This window comes from Macrotis lagotis, chromosome 6, assembly GCF_037893015.1.
Source record: "Macrotis lagotis isolate mMagLag1 chromosome 6, bilby.v1.9.chrom.fasta, whole genome shotgun sequence".
Classification (NCBI taxonomy): domain Eukaryota; kingdom Metazoa; phylum Chordata; class Mammalia; order Peramelemorphia; family Peramelidae; genus Macrotis; species Macrotis lagotis.
In genome coordinates this window covers 152,722,716-152,750,633 of record NC_133663.1, presented here as the reverse complement: position 1 = coordinate 152,750,633, position 27,918 = coordinate 152,722,716, and the positions used below count along the sequence as shown (strand labels likewise).

Sequence of the window (27,918 nt, the reverse complement as noted above, 5' to 3'; positions counted from 1 at the left end):
GAAAGAAGGCAACTTCATGCACGTAATTATAGATTTCTAAAAGAATCATTTAATTTAGAACTAAAAGATTATATAGAAATCATAAGATTATAAGTTACTACTGGAAGCAGGATAAGAAATCATATAATTGGGTGGCTAGATGGTGTAGTGGATAAAGTACCGACCCTGGAGTCGGGAGTACCTAGGTTCAACTCGGTCCTCAGACACTTAATAATTACCTAGCTGTTTGGCCTTGGGCAAGCCACTTAACCCCGTTTGCCTTGCAAAAACCTAAAAATAAAAAAGAAATCATATAATTGAATTCACTCAATTCTTAATTGATTATACTGAGGCCTTGTGCAGATAAATCATCTGCACATGATAAAAACATAAGGCTCAGAAGCAGAATTTGAACCCAGGTTCTCTGTCATTGGAGTCATTGTACTTTTACTTATATCAAGTCCCTTACTAAAATCAATTAAATTGAGCTTTCAGCTCAAAACTTTTGAATTGTCATCAGAAACTCCAGATACTATCAATTGGTCCACATGACTGCATAAAATTTATTTTCAGAATAACTTTTTCTACTCCATGAAAACTTCTAGCACCATGATCATGGCAGACTATAAAGTCCAGTTACCAATATCCTAGTGTGATTATAATCTTATCTCAAACTATATATACATATAATGCATATATATATATGTACCTGTGTATACACATACACACACACACACACACACACACACGTTTATAACACATTTGTCCCTAAGCTTAGTTTCAGAGTCTCCTCACTGTTGGAAATGAACACCTTGTCCTGATTAAGATTTAGGACAGAGATGATGTAAGCAAGAGAATTCTAGTAATCTTCAGTCTAATATGAGACTCTTCATGCTTCAGCTTTCTTTATAACTCTTCAAGTGTTGAGTCACTTCAGGTTTCTTTGACTTCTAGCTCCATGAAAGAAGATAGAAGATGTCAACACTACATTAGTCTTTCAAATAAGATAACAAAGAAAGAAATGATTGGAGTTTACCCCCATTATGTGTCTATACCAAGTTTGAAACAGATCTAATTTTTCCAGATCTAGAATCTCTCTCATAGTTGAATTGGATTGTTTACATCTCAGTAGGAGAGTTCATTCTTTTTTTGATGGTAAATATTCTCATTTGTAAATATTCTCATTTGTATACATTCTCCAATTCCATACTTGGATAAATTGATTTTTTTTATTATTTGTTATGGTGTATCGATTGTTCAGGAAGGATTAATGCCTCTGATATGATGGTTTCCTGAGTCCTTTCGAGAGCTACTCATACAGCTATGGTGTCCATCCCAACTCTCACCTCTGATTCCAAGAAACTATAGCATGAAGAACATCAAACTCAGGTAAAACCATCTACTGTCACTGCTGATTCAGTGGTACCCCAGTGTCTGTTTCTGTTTTGCTGGGACTAGGTCTGGGTCTTCTGCTATGGTCTATGCTGGACTATGCTATATTATCTTCCAAGTAAACATACTTTTCCTCCCAATATTCTAATTTGTCTTTGGCATCTGGGAGAGGAGATTCTGTAAACTATTGTTTGTGCTATTGATTCAATTGTCCTTAAATCTGTTCCTGACAACTGGGTTCTGGTCTATGTTAGCAACCACCTCTGAGCTGCCTTTATTTTGGACCAACAGACCTGTCCTTCCAAACAGCTAAGCTGTCTTGGGCTGGAAAATGGTTTCACACCATCTTTTTGTTGGTTCTGTCCCTATAAATTTATTTAAAGATATTTGGAAGGGCATGTAAGGTGAGCTAAGGCGAGTCCCTTTCTTTAATTTGCCATGCCATCTTAACTGTGCCTCTGAGTAAAACTTCAGATAAAAATCTTGGTGTCCTCAACCTTGATGAAAAGACCAAAAATGAATAGAAAATTTTACTTTCAAATATTATACTCAAGATAAGGTTAAAAATATAAACAGGAGAGAAACAATAAGGGACTTAATAAGGTTAAACTGTTAGAATTCCTGCATGGGATGATGGTAGGTGTAACTCATAAGTATTTTCACATCATTAGGGCTATGACAGAAAGATATTGAAAATTTAGTGGCTAGAAGAATGTACTGAAGGAAAGAGAAGGGGAGAGTTACAATACAGAAAATTATTTCATATATAAGAAGCAAGAAAACCTTCTTACAAAGGAGGAGAAAAGAAGGGAGCTGATGGAGATGAACTTTACTTACATTAGATTTGAATCATTAATTGAATAACATAAACACTCAATAGAATATAGAAATCTATCTTACCCTACAGAAAAAGGAGGAGGGAAAGGGGATAAGAGAAGGGGAAGCTGTTAGAAGGGAAAATTTGGGGGATGGGAATAGCAAGAAACCAAATAATATTGAGGAGGGATACTAGGAGTGAGATAATAGAATTGAGAGAAAAACAGCTTGAGCAACTGTGGAAAACAATTGAAGAAAATTTCTTTAACAAAAGTCTCTCTTGGTTTTTTTTTTAGGTTTTTGCAAGGCAAATGGGGTTAAGTGGCTTGCCCAAGGCCACACAGCTAGGTAATTATTAAGTGTCTGAGACTGGATTTGAACAAAGGTACTCCTGAATCCAGGGCTGGTGCTTTATCCACTGCACCACCTAGCCACCCCTAAAAGTCTCATTTTTAAAACATATAGAGAAGCAAGTGAAATTTTAAAAAAATAAGATTTATTTCCCAAATGATATCTGATTAAAAGCTAAGAATAGTTTTCAAATGAATTAATCAAACTGTAGAGCCATATGAAAGATGCTCTATATCACTAGTAATTGGAGGAATGCAAATCAAAATAATTTTGAGCTGTTAACTAATACATTATTAAATTGGTTAATAAGATAGAAAAATGATAACTGTTGGAGGGGATGTGGGAAAAATAAGACAATAAAGCACAATTTTTTTGTTTTGTTTTGCTTTTAGGTTTTTGCAAGGCAATGGGGTTAAGTGGCTTGTCCAAGGCCACACAGTTAGGTAATTATTAAGTGTCTGAGGCCAGATTTGAACTCAGGTACTCCTGATTCCAGGGCCAGTGCTCTCTCCAATGAGCCACCTAACTGCCCCTTGAAGCACAATTTTTTTTATGAGATTTATGAAATTTTTAATCAATCAAGAAAGTGTCTGTTCTTTGTCAATTCTTCTAGACAGAAATAAAGATAAAATTATGGTCAACTTATAGTATAATTCAATTTATGTTGTAGATCCACTTTCTGAAAAGTAATGTTTTTCTTTGTCTTCTTTTAGTGAAGGGATGAAGGAATATGGGGAGCTTACACCAATAGTTGAAATCACTCTATTGTTGGTTTTGCTAAATGATTTTTCTTTGTTATAATGAAGGGAAGGCTCATTTGAGGATAGGGAAGATAGATCAGCAATTAATAGTGATATAGAAGTAAAAATAATCAATAAAATTTATTTTTTTCAAAGTGATTCTTTTAATTGACCATTGGCAAAATTAAGAAAGCTCTAACTTGAATTAAAAATTCTTACAAATAAAAAATTTGCTAAAAAGAATAATGAATGTGAAAGCAAATACTTGCTTTGCCACTGAACTATCTCAGTGACTTTCAAGAAATCTCTTAACCTCTCTTAATTTTTTCCTTCTATGTAAAATTAAGAGGCTGGATCAGATGATCTCAAAGGTCTCTTTTAGCTGTAAATTTATGATCACAAACATTGCATGATATACTAACAAGGATGAACATTCTTTATTGCTTTTACTTACTCTTTAATCCTTTTGTCATAAATTCACATTTGGAATATTAGGTTTTCCTTTAATATGTCATAGATATGACAATATTCCAACTTATTCTAGGCAATGATGCATTGTTGTTGCAGCTGTGAACTGATTTCATCATTTTGTTAAGAATTTGTAATTATCCTGAAAGGGCTATAAAACTATATAAAATCCTTTAACATAACAATAACACTTCTAGCTCTGTATCCTAAAAGTGATTTTAAAAAAAGGAAAAGGACCTATGTATATAAAAGTATTTTTATTGGGTCTTTTCTGGTAGCAAAGATGGGGGAAATTGAGAGAATGCCCATTAATGGGAAAATGCCTGACCCACATTGTAGAATGTGATTCTGATGAAATACTATTGTGACATAAGAAATGCTGAACAAGATGCTCTTTAAAAATATGGAAAGATTTAGAGTGAAATATGCTATGTAGAAAGAAAAGGCAATATTTTAAGATGATTAGCGGTCTCAGTCAAACAGCTATAGCAACTTTGGAGCACATAAGAGAAAAGAATACAGATTCAAGCATACTTTTTTAGTCTAATTTTTCTTGATATTTTTTTGGGGTAGAGTTATTTTTTTAAACATGATTATTATAGAAATGTTTTGCATATCTACACCTATTTAACTTCTATAGAACTGCTTGCCTTGTAAAGGGAAATAATTTGGAATTCAAAGTTTCAAAAATAAATGTTAAAAATTGCTTTTTATGTAAAGTTACTTCAGGCAAAAATATTTGGAATCCTCCTTCTTCTCAATAATTAAAACACAATCAGAAGTTCAATTGAACCTAGTCATATTCCTTATACTAACAATATTTAAATAATATGATAGATATTTTGCAACCTAGGCCTCCTTTCTCTTAGGAAAGCAAACTGGTCTCTGAGCCCATTATCTTGCACAAAATTTCTCTTCAAATCATTAGAGTAGAAAAGATTAAAGACCTCTCTTGGCTTCATTCATTTCACCATATGATAGTGCCTCAATACACACAGAAAATAATAACATATATTTACACATGTGTCTTTTCACCTTGTAAGATTAGATGAATGAACCTAAATTTTATGTATTTATAGATCTGTTTTCTATAAAAACCAGGCCTTCAAAATGCTTTCTTGTTTTCCTTCATAGTAATGCATTAAACCACTGGGCAATGCCTATGGGATGTTATCTTGCCACTCAAGAAATAAAATTTAGATATGCTAAGAGACTTGAAGTTCATTTTCTCCTAACATCATTATCTTGTAAATAAGAAAACTCCTAAATTTAGTTCAACTTTTTTTTACAGTTAAGGACATAGACTTTCATAGTAATAAAATATATCCAGGAGAATGTGTACATATGATTATACATGCTAAAATTAATTATAGAAATACATATTAAAAGCACATCACTTGTTTTCCCAACCAATAGCTAATTAGCAGATAATCAAAGATTACTTTTTAAAATTTTTTTTTACAAATCAGCAAAATTCATCCTTCTCTTTATCTCATCTCCACTCCAAATTTAAAAACCTATAAACAAAATTCCTGTTACAAACCTATAGGCATGGAAAACAAATTTGCACATTAATTATGTCCAAAATGTAGAAGAAGCAGGTATCATGTTTCATTATTAGTCCACTAGGATTTTGATTGATCATTACATTAAAGATGCCTGGAGGTGATTTAAATCTAAACTCAGACACTTATTAGCTGTGTTATTTTGGGCAAGTCACTTAACCTTCTGTCTCGATTTCCTACTCTATAAAATGAACTGGAGAAGGAAATGGAAAACTAATACAATAATCATTGCCAAGAAAACCTCAAATGAGAATACCAAGAGAGACTTGACTGAAATGACTGAACAGCAACATTACACTGATTAGATTTCCTAAATTATTCAAATGTATTTATTATTACTATTTTTGTATAAATTATTGTTCTTACTCTCTTCTTCCTTTCTTCATTAATTCATACAAATTTTCTTAGTTTTCTTTGAAACAATCCATTATATAATCTTACAACACAACAGGATTCCAGATTAATTATAATTGTAAATTTTTCATTTCTGCCAATTAATAGACATTTCTCAATTTCCAAAATTCCACAAAATACCTATGAATAAAATATGAATATTCTTTTTCAAAATTTTGGGATTTTTTAAGTTTAAACTCTCCCTTAATCTGTTTTCTTTGGAATTTTTCAATCCTTTCAGTCATGTCCAATTCCATTACCGTATTGGGGGTTTTCTTGGCAAAGTTACTGAGTTATTTATCATTTCTTTCTCCTGTTCATTTTGCAGGTAAGGAAACTGAGGAAAATATTGTTAAGGTTAACACAGCTTGTAATCTATTCTCCTTATTTCTCTTTTTTTCTTCTTTCCTCCTCCTGTTTCACAATTGAATGAAATTTACTTTTGCTTGCAATAATATGAGTACATTCTTAGCTCCTTTGACCAGTTAAGATGTCCATGAAAGTCATGTGTCAGATGCTTTCCAAAATGTGCCTTTTTATTGACTTCTATTCATGTGTCCTCACTATGTGAAATAATTTTCCGTAATCTTAATCTCCTTTACCTCCTCTACTCTATTTCCCTTCCCCTCTCTTTTTATTATTCTTTAATGAATATAAAGGAATAATAGAACCATAGGCTTTCATTCAGATTATACTATGACCCATATGATAAATTAATAGACGATACCTCTATCTCTTCCCCATATTAATGTGTTTCACCATACTAGTAAATTGCTATAATTAATATCTAATCCCCATATAATAGTTCATTGATCTTTTTGTACTTCTTTTAGTTTCTATATTTGTACTCCAAGGTTTCTATTATACTCTTGGTTTTACATCAGGAATACTTTTAATCACTCTAATTCAGTAAATGACATTTTCCTCCAATACCTTTGGTAATATATTAGTTTTTCTAGTTGATTTATTTTTTATTGTAAAACCATATGCTTTTCCTTCTTGAGTATCATATTCTATGCTCTGTGCTCTTTTAAAATTATGGTTGCTAAATTCTGCAAAATCCTGAAATGCATATTGTGGATTCTTGATACTTGGAATTGTTTTTGATTGTTTTTAACTGACACATGTATGTGTATGTGTATGTGTATGTGTATGTGTATGTGTATGTGTATGTGTTATGTGTATGTGTATGTGTATGTGTATGTGTATATTTATATGTATATGTATATGTATATATATTTATATTATTTAGAAATTCTGTATTTTGCCTTCAATCTTCCTTGGAGTTTTCTTTTATATGTTGGAGGCAGAAAGAAGAATTTTTTTTTTTCAAAAGGTGATAAGAGGAGCCTTTCCATAACCTTTTTTTCTAAGAAAATTAATTATAGTCTGTTCCTAAGAGCTTTTAGTAGTTGAATTTATAGATTCTTTGCAATAAATCTAGGCTCTTTTTTGATCATGACTTTCAAGTAATAAACAAACAAGTAAATAAATAATAAATCCTTTTCGTTTTTTCCCTTCCTCGATTTATTTTCCTAGTCAGTTTTTTAGAAGGTATAGAAGGCATTTATTATTCTCTTCCATATTTTCCAGATTTTTAACTCTTATAATATTATAATATTTTTATTGTCTTATTGAGTCATCAGCCTCTATTTGTTTCATCCTAATTTTTAGGAAGTTTGTTGCTTTTTTTTTTTTTTTTTAGTTTTTGCAAGGCAATGCAATGGGGTTAAGTGGTTAAGTGGCTTGCCCAAGGCCACACAGCTAGGTAATTATTAAGTACCTGTGGCTGGATTTGAACTCAGGTACTCCTGACTCCAGGGCCAGTGCTCTATCTACTGTGCCACCTAGCCACACCAAGATAGAATTTTGAAGTATTAAAGAAATGTATGGTGACATCTTCTCACCATCTGATCTGAAAATTATGTTTGTACTTTTTGATTATTTTGTTTTAATTTTTATTAAAAATTATATATTAGTCTTTTGTTTTCCATAGTTAAGCCTTTCAAAATTTAGAAGATAATATTGTTTTGATAACAAGAGAACAAGAGTAATGTTTTTATTTTTCCCTTCAGTTATCCAACGTAAATAAGTGATGTCCCAGTAAGATAATTGATATCAGATGACAACCACTGAGCTAACAATGCCCTATACCAGAGCAGGAAACCACTTTAGCACATAAATCTCTGGCATCATCCAATACTTTAAATGCACTCCACAGTACTTTTAACTCAACAGCAGTTTATATGATTTTCGGTTCAATGACTTGACAATTGATTGACATTCTATTTTGTCTTCATTGTTTTACAAAGGAATGAACAGATTCATTATCCTTCCAATGTCAACACTGTCTGTATGGATGGGACATTCTGGAATTTTTCTTCTCTAATGTTCATGCTAGCATTCTGTTTATCAACATTATATTTTCAAACTGTATCAGTGTTTCTAGTTTACTCAAATATTAAAAATTTACTTTATGTGTGGGCAAAATCTCTCTCTCTCTCTCTCTCTCTCTATATATATATATATATATATATAGATATATGTATTCATGTAGAACATTTCTTATAACACTTTTAAAAAATTTATCTTATATTTTTATACTCTAAAAAGTCTGATCTCCAAAATTATATAATTTTGACAAAAATAACTGGGCTAATGATATCATCTCTCAGGTAATTTCTGGTGAAAATATCTAAGTTCCTATTGTTTGCTGTATTATTATAAAACATGACTTCTTACCAGGGACATGGAGAACATTAAATATGCCCTAAAGTAGCTCTACAGAGACCATATTGAGAGGGGGGAAGAAATGGTATAGTCATCTCTCCCTAAAACAAGCTGGAGTTAAGATTGCAGGCCCTCTGACTTAATCCCTGGGATAGTGAGACTGTCCTATTGGAACATGGAGCTGCTAGAGGTTAATTCTGCAGTTTGCAGATTTAAATGTTATTGAAAAAATCAAGCTGCCATTGCAATCTACTTCTGCATGTGTTAATATCTGAAAATGTAGGATTTCAATCGAATAAGTCTATCAGTTATTTAAAATAAAACTGTAACTGACCTTGATAGTTTTCAGGAAACTTGAAGAAAAAAAATACCTAGAAGTAAAGGTTCAATTTACTTGGAGATAAATCAGAATACATACTGCCATGGTTTCAGACACTGTGGATAACATGGTTCTTGAATGAATCAGGTTAAGGACTGTCAAATATTCCAGTAAAATTTGAGGCTATTGACTCAGAACAAGAACATTAAGTATGACAAGAAAAATGAATGAAGTTAGAATGCCTGATAACCCTGAAGACTTATACTATTTAATTAATGACACAGATACAAAATTATTACTGAATATGAATGCCAATTCACCAAAATGTAAGAAGTTTAACTGTCCAAGGCAAAGCACCCATTTCTAATGTTGGGCATTGAGAAAAGATTGATAGGCAGATTGTGCTAAGCTGTCCCATTCTCTTAATGTGTTCAGTATCACAGCCATGCCAGCAAAGAAAGGTGACCAAACAACCATATTTACTTACTTGGGCAACCCAAAAAGCATTCATTATAGAAGAAGAAAGCAAACTATTGAACTCTTGCTGCTGTCTTGTTTTAATTCTCTAGATGAGGATTGTATTGTCCAAAGCCTATCTAATTGATTCAGAATTCAGAAAGTCAAGACACCAGTTCAAGTATAAGGGGTTGGTCAAAAACCTTTATGAATATAAAACAGATATAGCAACTATGGAGAATTTGAAAAGAGAAACTGGGAACATAACTCATAAGAGGATAGCTCACTTAGTGGTTTGCCTCACTGTTCCAGAAAGATTAAAGACGACCATTAAAGGACTCCATGTCCTACTTGTACGTAATCATTTCAGATTCATAGTAAAATGATATAAACAGAACATTTTCATATGAATTAATCAAAGCTATTTCTAGGGAATAGCTTTTAAACCCTATGAGTTTTAAAGACCAGAATATCAAACATGTCAAGCTCCAAATATCAGTGGTGACTCTGAATGTCCATGTCCTTTATGTACTCTTCCTTGTAAACTCATATAAAATTGGAGCATGAGGTTTTTAGGTCTAGATAGAATTTGCTGGAGATTCCTGTTTGAAAGTCTATTAAAATGGGATGACAGGTTCAGAAATTCTGACCTGAATGAAAAGTACACAGAATTTTTGCCCTCCTTTCTCTCCCAAGCTGAAGTAGATTCAGAGGGATTTGAGAAGAATGGGCACAGATAAGCACAAAACAGATACAAGGAGATAAATGATGCAGCAGATAGAGCCCATACACAGGAAAACCTGAGTTCCAATCTATTTTCAGATACTCCTTACCTGTGTGACCCTTGACAACCGTATTTGCCTTAGTTTTCTTTTCTGTAAAATGAGTTAGAGAAGGAAATGATAAACCACTCCAGCATTTTAACCAAACTTCAAATTTCTTCCTAAAGACTCTGAAATGACTGAACAATAACATGAGATGAGTCTTCTTTTCTAAGTCATTAGGGATTTCATGTGGCAGAAAAACTCTTATTGTGACAGTAGAGATTGCATCACCTAAAATCACTAAAACAAAATTGAAGCTGGAAATTTCAAAATATAAATATAAATACCAATTTGATCATTCCTTTAATTTACTGCAAGTCAATAGATCTCTTCACTTTTCAGTCCTGTTTTCATTTCTGGGGACATGGGACATGAACAAAGCAGAGTAACCATTGATGCATTTCCTTTTATTGTTCTCTAGAATTAATTGTTCTGTTTACTAAGCCACTACATGTTGACAAGTCACATCACATCAAAACTTTGGAACTTAGGACATGATAATGAATGTTTGAAAGGGCATTTTAAAAGAAACACAGACTAAATTATCTCTAAGATCAAACAGTACCAATTCTCATTTTTCTTTTTTTCTTTTCCATTGATATTTTATTTTTTTTCTAAATACATGCGATAAAATACTTTCAACATTCATGCATATGTATATATATATAATTTTATGCCACAAATTTCCTTCCACTCTCCCCTCTCACCCCCCCAGTGGTAAACAGTCAGGTTAATATTGTACATATACATTTGTGTTAAATATGTTTACAGAGTAGTTATTTTTGGTATGAGGAATTATGATTAAGGGAAAGAAATACATGAGATTTTTTTAAAAAAGCAAATATAATGTTCATAAGATTCTGAAGGTGTTTTTGTTTGTTTCTTTTGTCTTGTTTTTCTTTCTCTAGATGAGGATTGTATTGTCCAAAGCCTATCTTTAAACTGCTGAGAGGAGCTGCTTCCATCAAGGTTAATCAATCATACAATGTTGTTGTTAATATGTATAATTCTGCTCCCTTCACTCAGCATCAAGTACTATAATTCATTCTATGTTTCTCTAGAGTCTGAAAATTTAAGTTTCTTATAGAACAATATAATTCAATAATATTCATAAAACATAATTTGTTCAACCATTCACCAATTGATGGGCATGCCATTAATTTCAAACTCTTTGTCACTACAAGAACTGCCATGAATATTTTGGAACATATGGGACTTTTCTCATTTTTTTATGATTTTTTTTCTGGATACAGACCTAGAATTGCAATTGCTGGGTTAAAGGGAATGAACAGTATTATTGCTCTTTGGCTCTGTTTTCATATTTGGATTAGTTCACAATGACACCATCAGTACATTAATGTTCCTATCCCTCCACAAACTCTCCAACATCAATCATTTTTCCTTTTTGCCATCTTAGCCAATCCAATAAGTCTGAAGTGATACATCATAATTGTTTTAATTTTCATTTCTCTAATTGATAATGATTTAGAGTATTTTCATATGATTATATGTAACTTTACTTTCTTTGTTTGAAAACTGTGTATTCATATCCTCTGTCCATTTAACAATTTGGAAATGACTAATAATCTTAAAATTGATGCAGTCCTCTACATATTTTAGAAGAGACCTTTATCATTACTCCTAGTTGTGAAGATTGTTTCCCAGGTTTCTGTTTTCCTTCTAATATCGGCAGCATTGATTTTATTGGTGCAAAAAATTTTAATTAATAGTCAAAATCATTAATTTTGTAATTTATAATGTGCTCTATTTCTTAATGATCATAAATTAGTTTTCTTTCCATAGATCTGATAGATAATTTCTGAGTCTATGAATTTATCTATTGTGTCACCCATTATGTCTAAATCCTGAACCCATTTTGACTTAATTTTGTTATAGGGTGTAAGATGTGAGTCTACCTTGTTTCTGTCGTACTATTTTCCAGTTCCCCCAACAATTTTTGTCAATTGCTGAGTTCTTATCTCAGAAGAATCTTTGGGTTTCTCAAGCAGGAGAATACTGAAATTATTTATTACTGTATCTTTTGAACCTGTCCTAATCCATTCATTCATTTTTCTATTTTTAACAAGTACCAAGCAGTTTTGATGACTGCTCCTTTATAGGATGGTTTTAAATCTAGTAGAGCTAGGCTACTGTCCTTTAGATTTTTTCTTTTTTAAAGAAAATTATTTATTTTCATCCATATTTGCATATAAATTTTTAAGTTACAAAATTTCCTTCCACCCTCTCTTTCCAATCCCCCTCCCCTAAGTGGTGAACAGTCAGGTGAGCATTGTAGATACATGTCTTGATAAAAATATTTACAGATTAGTTACTTTTGGTATGAGGAATAGAATTAAAGGAAAGAGATACATAAGAGATTTTTTTATAAAGTATTCATCAGATTTTGAATGGTTGTTTGTCTGTGTGTGTGTGTGTGTGTGTGTGTGTGTTTTCCTGTTTTGTTTTTCTTCTTCTCAATGGGGATAACATAGTCTATAGTCAGTCTAATATTTTTCCTAGCTCACTGAACGACTGAGAGGAGCTGCTTCCATCAAATTTGTTCATACCACAATGTTGTTGTTGATGTGTACATTGTTCTCTTGTTTCTGTTCTTTTTGCTCCACATCAAATACTGTAAGTCATTCCATGCTTCTCTAGAGTCCAACCATTTATGATTTCTTATAGAACTATAGTATTCCATATTATTCATGTACCGTAACTTGTTCGGCTATTCCCCAATTTATGGGTATCCTCTAAATTTCCAATTCTTTGCCACTACAAAAAGAGCTGATATGAATATTTTAGAACATGATGAACTTTTCCCTTTATTTATATTTCTTCTGGATATAGACCTAGAATTGGAATTGCTGGGTCAAAGGGTATTAACAGTTTCATAATTCTTTGAGCATAGTTCCATATTGCTCTCCAGAAAAGTTGGATCTGTTCATAATTCCACCAGTAATGTCCCATTCCTCCCACAACCTCTCCAACACTGATCATTTTCCCTTTTTCTCATCTTGACCAATCTGATAACTGTGAGGTGATACCTCATTGCTGTTTTAATTTGCATTTCTTTAATCAATAAAGATCTGGAATATTTTTATATATGCTTATATCCATCTTTAATTTATTCCTTTGAAAACAGTCTATTTATATTCTTTGACCATTTATCAATTGGGGAATGTATAATTTTTTCCATCAGTTCCCTTTGCAATTCTTGATCTTTTGTTGCGCCAGATGAATTTTGATACTATTATTTCCTCCCTCAGGATAACAATTATTTGGTAGTTTGATTAGTGTGGAACTGGATAAGCAATTAAATTTGGGCAGAATTGTCATTTTTATTCTATTAGTTTGACTTAACCTTGAACAATTGATATTTTTCCCAATTATTTAGATCAGCCTTTATTTGAGTGAGAAGTGTCTGTAACTGTGTTCTTTCAGTTTCTAGGTTTTTCTTGGTAGGTAGATTCTCAAGTTTTTAATGTTGTCTACAGTTACTTTAAATTATAATAGAATAGAATTAGATAGAATTTCTCATTCTATCTTTTGTTCTTGAGTTTTATTGTTTATATATAGAAATGCTGTTGTATTATGTGGTTTCATTTTATAATCTTGCTATACTGCTGAATTTCTTAATTGTTTCATGGAGCTTTTTAGATGATTTTCTTGGGTTCTCTAAGTATACCACAATATCATCTGCAAAGAGTGAAAATTTTCTTCATTATTTCCAATTCTGATTCCTTCAATTACTTTTTCTTCTCTTATTGTTAAAGCTAACATTTCTAATACCATATTTAATAGTAATGGTGATAATGGGCATCCTTGTTTCACCCCTGATCTTAGGTTCTGACTTTCTCCCCATTACATATATTTTTGATCATTTTATTTTTGTTTTTGCTTTGTTTATATTTTTGTTTGTTTGTTTGCTTGTTTTGCAAGGCAATGGGGTTAAGTGACTTGCCCAAGATCACAAATCTATGTAATTATTAAGTGTCTGAGGCCAGATTTGAACTCAGGACCTCCTGACTCCACCTAACTGCAACTTGTTGATCATTTTGAATGGATACTACTTATTATTTTAAGGAAAACTCCATTTGTTACTAAACATTTTGCTGGTTTTATTAGTAATGGATCTTATACTTTTAACAAAGGCTTTTTCAGCACCTATTGAGCTAATCACGACTTCTTTTGGTTTTACTATTTTACTATTGATATGTTCAATTGTGCTGAGTGCTTTCATAACATTAAACCAAGGCTGGCTACCTGGTGTAAATTCTCTCTCTCTCTCTCTCTCTCTCTCTCTCTCTCTCTCTCTCTCTCTCTTTTGCAAAGCAAATGGGGTTAAATGGCTTATCCAAGGCCACAAAGCTAGGTAAATTATTAAGTGCCAGAGGTCAGATTTGAACTCAGGTATCCTGACTCCAGGGCCAGTGCTCTATCCACTGAAGCACCTAGAAGCTCCAAATAAATAAATTTATACCTGGTATAAATTCTACCTGATCATGGTGAATTATCCTAGCAATAACTTGGTATAATCTCACTGCTAACATTTTAGTTAAGAATTTTGGATCAGTGTTCATTAGGGTATTTGGTCTGCAATTTGTCTATTTTGGTTCTTCTTGGTTTAGGTAATAGCACCATGTTGGTTTCATAAACGAATCTTGTACAACTCTTCCTTCTCCTGTTTTTTAAAATAGGAACTAATTTCTCCTTAAATGTTTGGTAGAATTCACTTTTAAATCATCTGGACCTGGAGACTTTATGTTAGGGAATTTACTGATGGTTTCTTCAATTTCTTTTTCTGAAATGGCGTTATTTAAGTATTTTATTTCATCTTCTGTTAATCTGGACAGTTTGTAATTTTGTAAACATTCATCCATTTTATTTAGTTTATCAAATTTTTTCATGGGCAATTTAGCAAAGTAGCTCTGTATTATCTCTTTAATTTCCCCCTTGTTGGTTTGTTCTCCCTTTTCATTTTTGATACTGCTAATTTGGTTATCTTCTTTCTTTTTTAAAATCAAATTAATTAAAAATTTAACTATTTTATTGGTTTTTACATAAAATTAAATCTTACTTTTACTTATTAGATCAATGGTTTTCTTGCTTTCAATTTTAGGAATCTCTCTTTTGATTTTCTGAATTTCTAATTTGGTATTTAATTGGCAATATTTAATTTCTTTTTTTCTAGCTTTTTTTTAACTGCATACCCAATTAATTGATTTCCTCTTTCTGTATTTTATTCATATAATCATTAAGAGATAAAAAGTTTTCCCTCAAAATTGCCTTAGCTGCATCCCATAAATTTTGGTATTATATCTCATTATTATCATTTTCTTGGATATAATAACTGATTACTTCTAAGATTTGCTATATGATCTACTCATTATTTAAAATTAAGTTATCTACTTTCCAGTTAATTTTGTTTACCTTTCTATGAACTTTTATTGCTTATAATTTTATTACATCATGATCTGAGAAGTATGCATTTATTATTTATGCCTTTCTGCATTCAATTATAAGGTTTTAATTCCCTAACAAATTGTTAATTATAATATGGATGCCATGTACTGCAGAGAAAAATTTATTCTTTTCTATACGCATGAAGTTATTTCCTGAAGTCTATCTTATCAAAGTTTTCTAAGATTTTATTTGTTTTCTTAACTTCCTACTAAAATTTATCAGATTAATAATTCAAAATTAGTATTTTATCATTGTGACACTAACAGATATTTTGGTAGATTATGTAAAAAATTCAGCTCCATAACATTTTTTTCTTAATTTAGGGTTGTTCTTCTAACCTTCCTTTATTTCCCTCAATATTACAGGTACATTCTACTCATTGATTTATCTAAGGTTTTCTCATATCAATATGAATTTTCAACTTGTACCTTACTTTGAGGGGAAACAAATCAATGTTGGAGCTTTAATATTATTTGTTTAGAGGAGTGAATCATTTTTTTTCTTTCTACAGAAAGTGATGGATAGGAGGCCCACTGAACGCGGGGCGTGGATGCTCAGCAGCTTTGCAGGGCTTCCCCCGACTGTTGCAAGACACAGGGACCGAGGCCGTGTTGGGGAGGGGAGCTGCATTTCGGCCTTCAATTCTGGCTTTTACTCCAACTACAACTCTGGCTCCCACCTGCCCCTGCCACTGTCATCTCTAGACTGGGAGGGCCCTGCTGGCCCTGAGGAGCCCCCGAACCTTGGGGCCTTGACCTCACAGCCCTATCCCTAGCCCCCAGGACATCATGTTTTCAGCGAAGTTGAAGACCAAGGGTTCAAAGAACAGCATGGCACTCCTGTGCTATTCCTACTTTGTGGATCTTCCCATCCTTGTGTCCTCCATTGTGACCGTTTATTTCCTGGAGCTGACAGACCTCTTCAAGCCAGGCAAGGTGGGCTTCCAGTGCTATGATTGGACCTTGTCCATGCCCTATGTGGAAACCTATGAAGAGCTCATCCCACTGCTCCTGCTCTAAGTCTGGCTTTTGCATGGAAAGCATTGTGTACTGTCTCCAGGCTAAGCTGAAGGGTCATACTAGTGCAGAGGGCAGCATCAATACTGGGGGTGGGGCTGCAGCTCTTTCCTGCATCAGTGGATCCACTTTTTAGGTGTCCATGTATTTGGCCTGTATGTCATAGCCCTGGTCACTGACATCATCCAGTTAGCCACAGGCTACCATGCCGCCTTCTTGACTGTATGGAAGACCAATCATAAACATTGCCAGGCAGCTCCTGTGATGCCAGTCCTTACATCAGCCAGAACATCTATGCTGGCCAGGATGCCCATGCCATCCTCTCTGCCAGGAAGACCTTCCCATCCCAACATGCCATCCTTTCCTGCTTTCAATGCTCTCTATGTATCTATATATTTTAACTCCATCATCTCAGAGAGAACCAAGCTGGTCTTTGCCTTTGCTTTTGCTGCAGGGATCTGTGTCCTTACCCAGATCACACAGCACGGAAGCCACACCAGTGATCTCTACAGTGGCTTCCTCACTCATTTTGCTGCCTATCTGGCCTGCCATGCAGTGGGTTTCTTATGGGCCCCCCTGGAGAAGCCCCCAACCCCACCACCAGCCAAGGATGCCCTCTCGGCCTTGACCCAGGGAGGCCATGACTCTGTCTATCACCAGAACAAGACACGTTAGTCAGCACAGACGAGTTGAACCCTCAAACCCACCTAGAGCGGGTGCCCTGGCCAGTGCCTCGAGAGAAGACATTGCTGGGCAGTCTCAAGAGAGCCAGCATCTATGTAGATCTCCTGGCCCTGCAGAGTCCCATGGGCAAAGAAAACATGGTAACCTTCAGTAACACACTGCCCCATGTGAGTACCCCCTCATTGGATGACCCTGTAAGGCACCATATGACCATCCAAGTTCCCCTGGATATCTCAAGCTTCAAGCAGCTTATCACTGAATGGAAACAAAAGTCACTAGACGGGGCAGGGCCATGACTCTGGCTGAGGAGGTTGGACTGGGCCATCTTGGAGGGGCTGCAGAGCCCATGGCTGAGGAGGAAGAGGAAGAGGGTGATTAAGAAGAGGAGGAAGAGGAGGAAGGCCTTATCCCACCTTCCTTGTATCCTACTATGCAAGCCAGGGCTGGAGCTGAGAGATCAGGGTTAGGGCCTAGGCACTGCTCCCTGGCGTAACCCCCATTAATGCATATCCTCGAGGAGAGTCAGGCCACAGCCAGTAGCTCTGCAAGCACCAGCCTCTCCCCTAAGAGCAGTTCAGCCTTAAGGGCCAAGTGGCCGAGAAAGGGGGGAGCCTCTATCCCAGCCCCACCAAGTGTAGCCAGCCCACCCCGGCTCCTACAAGTCATTGCCATGTCCAAGGCTCCAGGCATGGGGCCTAGGGATCCCCTAGGTATGAAAACTGCCAAAACAGCCTCGTCCTCAAGTGCCAACTCTGATTCCTCCTAGTATTGCTCCTCTTCAGAGCATGACAGCAACAGCATAGTCACCATTGACTCCCGTGTCCCCCACTACTACCACTCCTTTGGTAATGGGTCCTGGGAATGGAAGGCAACTGCCTGGCTCAAAGGGGTTGATCTTGGGAGTGACACCTACAAGTTCTGGGAGCTGGCAGGCAGAGATTACCTGGGTGGGGCAGCTTCCAGACCAACAAGTTCTACCAGACCTGTTCTTTTCTTGCCCCCTTACCCCTATTTACCATATGGCAAGATAGGTTTCTATAGAACATTGAGTGTATATTATTCCTTCTTGAAGTTAATTTGTAAGTTCCAGACATTCACTGTCTCCTCATCTATTTCCCTTGCCCTTGTAAAAGCTCTATCATATCTTTCATGTGAGATAATTCACATCATTATAACTTTCTATTTCCCTTCAAGCTGTATAACCTCTTTCTCTTCCCATAATTTTACTTTTTTAGAAATCACCGCAACATCATCAAATCATTATCATTCCCTCTGAATATATAAACTACTCTAAGTTCTATAATAGTGATAAAGTTCTTATGTGCATGAATGAGATAAGATTCTTATGAATAAGTATTAACTTCCCTTATAGTGTTGAAAACAGTTTAACCTTCCTGAATTCATTCTAGTTTTTCTTTATTTGCATTTTTTGTACTTCTCTTGAGTCTTATATTTTCAAACTCATCTATTTAACTCTGCTCTTTTCATCAGGAAAGTTTGAAAGTTCTCTGTGTCATTAAATGTTTATTTTTCCCCTCAAAGGTTTGTACTCTTTTGTTGGATAAATTTTTTCTAGATATAATTCTAACTACTTTGCCTTCTAGAATGTCAAGCCCTTTGATTCTTCAGTGTGAAAACTCATATTGTCTGTGGCTTCATGATAAATGAACTGTTTCTGGCTTCATGCAATATTTTCTTCTCAAATTGGGAATTTTATAATTTGTCAACAATATTCCTGGAAGTTTTCCTTTTGGGATAACTTTTAGGAAGTGATTGATATATTCTGTATATTTCTGGGTTACCCTCTGTTTGTAGATATTAAAGCACTTTTACTTGATTTTTGGGGGGCAAGGCAATGGGGTTAAATGGCTTGCCAAGGTCACATTATTAAGTGTCTGAGACCAGATTTGAACTCAGGACCTCCTGACTCCAGGGCTGGTGCTCTATTCTCTGTGCCACCTAGCTGCCCCCCTTGATGATTTCTTGATTGATAATTACTAGCCATATTTTTAAAATTTTTATTTTCTGGTTTTTCAATGCCTTTAATTATCGCTCCTCAATCTATTTCCCAGATAAGTTGTGGGGGGTTTTTTGCCATTGAAATATTCTGTTTATATTTTGAAATATAAGACTCAAGAGAATTACAAAAAATGTAAATAACTATAATGAATTCATCAATTTTAAACTGTTTTCTATACTATATGGAAAGATTATATTAATTAATCATAGTACTTATTAGTCATAAAGATAAAAATTTTAACATTATTAGACAAGGTAGAAGGAATTTATATATTCAGAGGGAATGACTGTTATTTAACTATTATTGGATGATATCCAAAATTGTATGATTATTTTTTAGATTACTTATTTTTTCATCCATATGTACATGTATGTTTTTAAGTTACAAAGGTTCCTTTCAGCCTCCCTTCCCAGTCCCCTTCCCTACGTGGTGAACCCTCAGGTTAGCACTGTACATACATAGTTTTGATAAACATGTTTACAGATTACTCATATTCTGTATGAGGAATTCAGATTAAGGGAAAGAGATACCTAAGAGATAATTTTAATAAAGTGTTCATCAGATTCTGAAGGTTAGATTTTTTGTTTTTGTTGTGCTTTTTTTGTAAAACTCATATACATATATATATACATACATATATATATGCATATATATATATATATATATATATATATATATATATATATATATCAGAGGTATATACACAGGTTTTTCTAACTCTGAGTTCAGTTCTCTGTCAACTGTTCCATGGTACAGACTTATGTGGAAGTCATGTTGTAATGATCCTATAATATATTTCAGAAGTTAAAGTTTTAATCACTATTTATCACCTACTATATGCCAGAGACTGAACTAAATGTTTTTCAAATATCTTATTTGTTCCTTACAAACCATGGAAGTTTGGTGCTATTATTATCTCTATTTTAGAGTTGAGAAAACTAAGGCATGCAGAAGTTAAATCATTTGCTTAATGTCACATAGCTATGAAGTATCTTAGAGAGGATTACAGATCTTAATTCTAGGCCTAGAATTCTATTCATTACACCATTTATCTGCCTCTAGTATGTTTCATAAATGAGTCACCATCAACATCATTAACTTCTTTACCATCGATCTATAATATCAGGAATTTGACCTTTTCTCATGAAATTTGTTGGACTCAGCTAATAATCAAACAATCAATGAATATTTATTAAGCCCTTCCCAAATGCCAGCCAGTAAGCTCTCTTCTTGTCTCTGTATATCCAAATACAATAAGTAAAACCATTACCATCCACATAGTAGCATAGTAACAAACACATATTATATGTGTATATATGTGTGTATATATTATGTATATGATATAAAATATGTAAAGAATAAATACAAATAAATAAAAGTAGTTTACAGTAGTTAAAAAATTTAAATAGTATGAGAAAGATACAAATAGCTAGGTGATAAGGAAAGGTTTCATGGAGTAGGTAAAGGTTGAACTACATTTTGAAAAAAAACCAGTAAGAGCAGCAGAAGCAACAACAAATGTATATTATATAAGAATGAAGGGGATTATGTTTGCAGATAAAAGATAACCATTTCAAAGGTACTTGGTTTGTTCTTAACCTTCATTATTGAAGAAGACCAAAACGAGGTCATTATTTTAGAAACATAGTGTTTTCGACACCAATACAACTGATCAGATCAATAGGAACTTAGAATACTCTGCCATAGGTTGGGCCAAAGTAGTTCATGTGATCACCTGGCATTGGTACTCTAAACAATCCTTTGAGGTGCTTCAATTCTTCCTTGTTCTTACAGCACAGCATCCTTTCTGATAAGGTACACAGTTGGGAGATGGAATGATACATGTAGAAAATTAGGAAGAGTAACTGAAGAGGAAAGTGTTAAAAAAAATTCCCACATGGGAATTTAAAAGAAAATACGGTAGTCAATAGAGTCGCATGCATCAGTTAGGTTAAGAAATAACTGGGGGAAAGGAATGTCAAAGAAGTTGAAACATTGATAGTCAATAATGTAAATGTCACATAAGCACCTATGCCTCTAACTTCTCAAATCGTTTGTTTAAAAAATAATCCATAGTTTGACATGATATAATTAAATAATTAATTTCAAGTAAATTATTATTTCTACAGCATGTGGCTTAGTCACTAGACATTGGTCCTGCTTACTTCTTTCAGTCTCTTATTTAAAATGTCAGCAGAAAGACATTCTGGTCTTATGAAGATTTATGATCAACACTGAAAAACAAAAGCTCACCTGTATAAAAGAAATATAAATTTTTCTACTTTCTCATTAATCCATCATGACAGTGGAAAAATTTATGGGTTGTGAAGAAGTCAGATTAAAGTTAAATAAAAATGTTAAGAAAATACATAGTAGTTTTACTTATATACAAGTACATATATAATACATGTCCTCAAGAAAACATTTTTTTCCTTCAGCACAGGAAAATCAAATCAATAAGAACTTTGTAAAAAACAGTAATAACTGACAAAAAGAGAAGTGCAAAAATATGTGGAAATTGAGGGAAGATAAAGCAGTTGTTATACAGAACATGTTCAGAAAACAAAAATTAGGATTTTGAGTAATATTCATTTGTTTCTGTGGTGAAAGCTGAGATGGCATCTGCGTGTGATATCACCATGAAAACCAATATCCTGCCTCCTTACTAGTCTGAAAGCAATGCACATAAGGATATATAAATTCCATTGTGACAAAGTAACAACAAAAACAAATCATTATGAGAGCTTGACCAGGATGTTTTTATGATTTTTTAAAATCGATTTAGCATTTTATCTTCTGCACTAACCCATAAAAACTATTTTAACATTAATTTAAAAACAGAATTTAAAATTCTTTCCCTTCTCTCCTTCACACCCCAACTCCATTGAGAAACAAGCAATTCAATATAGGTTGCACAATTGTAGTAATATAAAACATTATCATAACAATCATGTTGTGAAGGAAAATAGAACAGAAAAAAACACTTAAGGAAAATAAAGTAAAAAAAAACTTACGCTTCACTCTGTATGGCATCAGTTGCTTCAATGGGAATGGATCATGTTTTTCATCATAATCCCTTCAGAGTTTTCTTGGATTATTGTTTTGCTGAATATAAGTATGACATTTTCAGCTGATCATCATAAAATATTGCTGTTAATTTATAATTATTTTGGGGGGAAAGCAATGGGGTTAAGTGACTTGCCCAACATCACACAACTAGGTAATTATTAAGTGTCTGAGGCCAAATTTGAACTGAGGTCCCCCTAATTTCAGGGCTGGTGTTCTTATCTACTGCATCCATGTTACTTTATACACAATATATTTCACTTTATATCAGCATGTAAGTCTTTTCAGGTTTTTCTGAGAGCACCTTTGTTGCATTTCTACGGTAGATTATTATTCCATCATAAGCACATACCACAATTTGTTCAGCCATTCTTCAATAGATGGGCATTATCTCAATTTCCAATTCTTTGGCAACAAAAAAGGAGCTAATATTAATATTTTTCCACATATAGATCTTTTTCCTTTTGTTTTTCTATCTCTCTCTTTTGAAATAAAAACCTACAAAGTCAAAGGGTATACCTAGTTTTATAGCCCTTTGATTATAGTACCTAATCACTCTTCAGAATGATTGGATTAGTTCACATCTCCAATTATGCATTAGTAACTCCTTTCCCATATTCCCTGCAATAGTTATCATTTTATCTAATGTTTTTTTCTATTTTTCTATCCTTTCATAACATCCATCTGAAAAAAAATGTTTTCCATCTGTTTACCCTCTCTCCCAATCTGCCTTCCCTTCTATGACACCCCTCATTTAGAGTATTGTCTTTTGTTCTGAACACCACAATTTATTTTCCAGCCTCTTTCTCTGATCATGTTTTTCAGGTAGAGCAATAATTCATCAATTATCTATCCTGGATCTGTTTTCCAGGTCAGTCATTTTCCCTCAGAGATCCAAAACATTTTTTCTATTTTTTCAATCTTTTGGTTTTGTTTGATGGAAACTTGGTGTCTCATAGAGTAATTAAATTCTATTTCACCAATTCTTATTTTTAGGTGTTTGTGTTTTGTTTTCCAGTTGGTCAATACTACATTTTATTGAGTCTACATCCTTTTTCTGCTACTTTCAAATTAAATGATTTCTTTTTCCATTTGCTATCTTTTACTTTTAAAGGTATTTTTTTCTCCAGTGAATGCCACGTAATTCACTTGGATGTCTCTAATTTCCCCCCATTTTTCTTCTTCCTTTCTTCTTTGGTTTTTAAAATTCTTTTTGTTCTTTTCCAAGAGGTCTTTTTTGAATTTGAGACTGACTCAAAAATGCCTTTGAGTCTTAACATTTAGAAATTTTGTCACTTCTTTCTCCCTTCTGAGGTTATTTTATCATTCCTCTCAGTATAGTCTTTTTATGGTTCATGCATTTTGTTGCTGTAATTGCTCATTTTTAAAACCAAAGGTAAAATATGTCATGTAATCATTTTCAGTTGATGATTATGCAAACTCAGTAAATATTTTAATGGAACAACATTCCCTGAAGATTGAATTCTTGAATGTAATGTTTACCTGAGAGTATCGAAATATGTGCATATCTGAATATGATGCCGTGACATAAAAAATGCAATATATGTTTAGAATTTTAAGTGACCTAAAAATGAACTAATTAAAGATACTACAGGTGCCAGAAATTTCAACTATTTTTTTCCCACCATTTGTTTGTGTACTACATGACAATGGATGTTACTTTAAATGAAAATGTTTTATAAACTATATATAGTTACTAAGTTTTATTTTTTAAAAAATCATTGATTTCCTTTTCCTTGAAAATCTACAAATCATAAATATTTATTTATGCCACATATTCAACAGCATGACTTCTACAAAAATGATGAATTCCTGATGAGGAGACTAGAAGTCAAGCTTTAATCATGAATCACATGTAGTTGTGTTCAAGTACTTGAAGGACTGTTATGTGGAAGGGTAATTGATTGGAAATATTCTGTTTAGCTCCAAAGGACTGAAACTAGGAATTGCAATAATTGCATTTTTAGATATAAATTCATAAAAAATTTCATAATTAATTGAGCTATCCAAAAGTGTAATCATTTGCCTCATAATGTGATGATCACTCCTTCTCCATCCTTAAAAGTCTTCAATCAGGGGATGGAAAATCATTTGTCATATATGAAATGCATTAGTGAAGTTGTTTATTATTGATGTCTTTCTTTCCACCTCTCAGATTTTGTCATTCTCTGATTGTTGCTGATAACAGTCTTAATCCCATATTCAAGAAAAAATTGAATTCAAGTCCCATCTACTATATATATCATCTTTGTGACTTGGGGCAAGTCATCTAAACTCTTGAGCACCCCAACAACTCTTTAGAATAATATATGACTTCCAAATATATGGCAAGAGGAGTATTTTTTCTTATTTTCTCTGAAAATGTCAATTTTGCAGCCCTCCTTCCTAGTTCTAGAATCCATTTCATATTGAATTAATGAATCATAATCTTGCTCAAACAAATTTATAAGTATTGTCTCTTTGACTGAAAGATAGTAAATAAAAATTAATAGAGATCTAGTCACTCATTCAGAAAGACATAAATCTGGCAAAAATCCCACCTTGGCAATGCTCTAGTCAACTCCCGCAACTTTTATTTGCAGAAAAGGTATTCCCTTTCATTATATACACAATATATTTCACTTTATATCAGCATGTAAGTCTTTTCAGGTTTTTCTGAGAGCACCTTTGTTGCATTTCTACGGTAGATTATTATTCCATCATAAGCACATACCACAATTTGTTCAGCCATTCTTCAATAGATGGGCATTATCTCAATGCTGCTAGAAGAAGCTGCTCATTTTTGAGTTCTTTTACTAATCAAATCACAAATCCATATTATAGTGAAATTGTTCCATAAAGGGCATTGGGAATAAAATGAAGTATAAGAAATTGTTCATGTTCTCAAGAAACTGACAATCTTGTCAGTAAGAAAAATATATAAGACAATTAAGAAATATACAGACAATTTAAGTGCAATGAAATAAATAATTGATTTTGAAAAGGTTATAGACTTCTTTAGTAAGAGATATTTAATTGTTTCTATTCTGACAAAAAGAACCTGGCAACGAAAGATCCTAAGAAGAACTTCTAAAAATTCAGTACAAGTATGCAAAGCTATAATTTGGTTTTGGATAAACTAAGCAGAACATTAATCATTACAATTTATCAGATAGAAATAATATTTGTGAAACACTTTAAAAGACAAATTGGGGGACAGTATGTTATATTTCAAAGGATTTGATTACTACTTTCCTGAAGAAAATAATATAAAATGCATTTCAATATTGATGCCTGTTTGCAAACTCCAGGGGTTTGTGAAGACTTAATAGCTCTGGTTTTAGACATCAAAGTCTCTCCCTTCTCTTATGAAATACTTTTAACTAATTTAAAATAAGGGTTTCTAAAATCATGAAACCTTTTTAAACTTCAAATCTTACTCATAGTAAATACATTTACTATAAGCTATGAACCAAAATATCCAATTTCACTGGCATCAATAATACAGCTAAGAGCTTTTTTGTGAGAGTTTTATAGTGATTACAATGTGTGTGTTTAGCACAAGATGTCACCTTAATTTTGATAACTTATTCTTGGTTTTAAAATATTCATATAAAGTTATATTCATTCTCTCTTTATAACTACTATGTTAGATTCCACATTGACTATTTTTTAAATATACTTATATTTATTTTCCCCTTCAAATTAAATTAAAGTTTTTTTGTTCTTTCAATGGATCCTTTCAATGTGATTGTAATGATCTTATTCAAACATTTTTTTCATATCCAGACTATAGGTTGAGATAGCATATTATACTATGCTATGATAATAAAAATAAATTTTGTTGAATACAGACTCTTTTCTTAAAAAAAAGAAATAAAGCAGTAAAATAGAGGCAAGGCAGAGAGTAATACCTAAAAAGTTTTTTAAAGGATTTTATTTTTGTTTTTAGAGAGTAAAAACCAGTTTTAGTGATTTAGTCTTTCCTAGAATTTTTCACCAAATGGATCCTGAGAATTCCACTACCTTATAGAGAGAGGGTTACATGTATTTTGAAAAGGTTATCTAGTATTCTTTCCCTGCCTCCCAGAAGGAAGCAAACCAAGCTATGACTGATTTATCATAATTTAAAAAGGTCATTGGAACCTTTTCAAATTCTACAATTTCACTTGGTAACACCTTTTAAACCTTATTAATCGTCACTTTGAAGAAATTCTTGTAACATTTTTATTCATAAGAAATCAAACAGCACCTCAATATTTAGTATACAGCAGAAATCAAAACTATTAACAATGACATGTTAATATGATTAATATATTATATTTTCTTTAATATACAATAAAATACAGAATGATAACATGAAATATTTTATATGTAAATATACATATATGTGCATATATGAATCAATATGCACACACATATATTCAAATTAATCTAGTCTTGATACATCTCTACATTTTCTTTCACAACCTCTATGTTTTTGCTGAGCAAATGTCCTTATATTTACACAAAATATCTACCTACTCTTTCTCTGTGAGTATTTAACTATTTGTTCATGCCTCTAGCTGAAATGAATCATCTGAAATGGACTCATTTAATATGCTCTTATCTGATATAATTGATATTTTTTCTAAAGGGTTACATCTATTGTAAGCCAAGTTTAAAATTTTCCTCAAAACCTTTTTCCAAAAGAGTCTTCCTGGATTTATGGAAGCTACTCTTACTGATAACTTTATTTAGCATCAATTTAGCACCTACCCTTACCTGCTTCAATAAGCCTCTAGAAAATAATGGTTGGAATGCTATGGAGTCTCTGCTACCTTGAATTTTAGGAGGAAAAAAATCTATGGATTATATATTTAATACTGTATAGATCACTGACTCTCACAATTGTGTTTTCCTTTAATAAAAAGCTCTTAGCATTTACTGAGAGATGATTTCCCCAAAATGAATAATTAGTACACTTTCCACTCTTCTTCACAGTCAGTTCCTTTTTTTCTTTTTCTGTTTACTCTAGTGCCCTTTCCTTTAGAATTGATTCCATTTGAGTTATTGTCTCTTTATTTAAATCTTTTTGGATTGTCTCTTTACTCCATGACATGACCTCCACAAGTAACACTATTTCAAAACTATATAGTCAATGGAAAACAGATAAAAAAAATACTCCTTCCTTCCTCTCCTTTTTATATCTGGGGAGAGCTCTCCATAACCAACTCAGGTCTTTTCTAGTACTTCCAATACACCAAGGCTTAGATATTTAAAGCCTAATAAATTTCTTGCATATTCAGTTATCTTGTTTCTTTTAGTTAATAGGGTTCTTTGTCCTTAAAAGAATCAATGTGCATGGTTCATTTTTGTTGTAGGCAAACATTTTGTTAACATTTATTTTGTATTTTCTGGATTGAGGAAAAATCAACTCCCTTCCAATCATACCAAAAATCCATGATAATAGATTTTATTTATGCATTATTTCAAGTTTTCTAAATCCTTTATATACATCATATTATTTCAACCTTCCAATAAATCAGTGAGTTGGACAGTGGCAGTATTATTGTTCTCTATTTTATAGATGAGAGAATTGATTTGTTTATGATCACCTGGTCAAGAAGTGATAAAAATAGGACTTGAATCAG

The 27,918-nt window shown here is 33.0% G+C and overlaps 1 pseudogene; it reads left to right on the top strand.

Moving 5' to 3' along the window:
- Positions 1-16,287: 16,287 nt before the first annotated feature.
- LOC141492259 (phospholipid phosphatase-related protein type 3 pseudogene) overlaps positions 16,288-27,918 on the top strand; it is a 57,975-nt pseudogene continuing 46,344 nt past the window's right edge.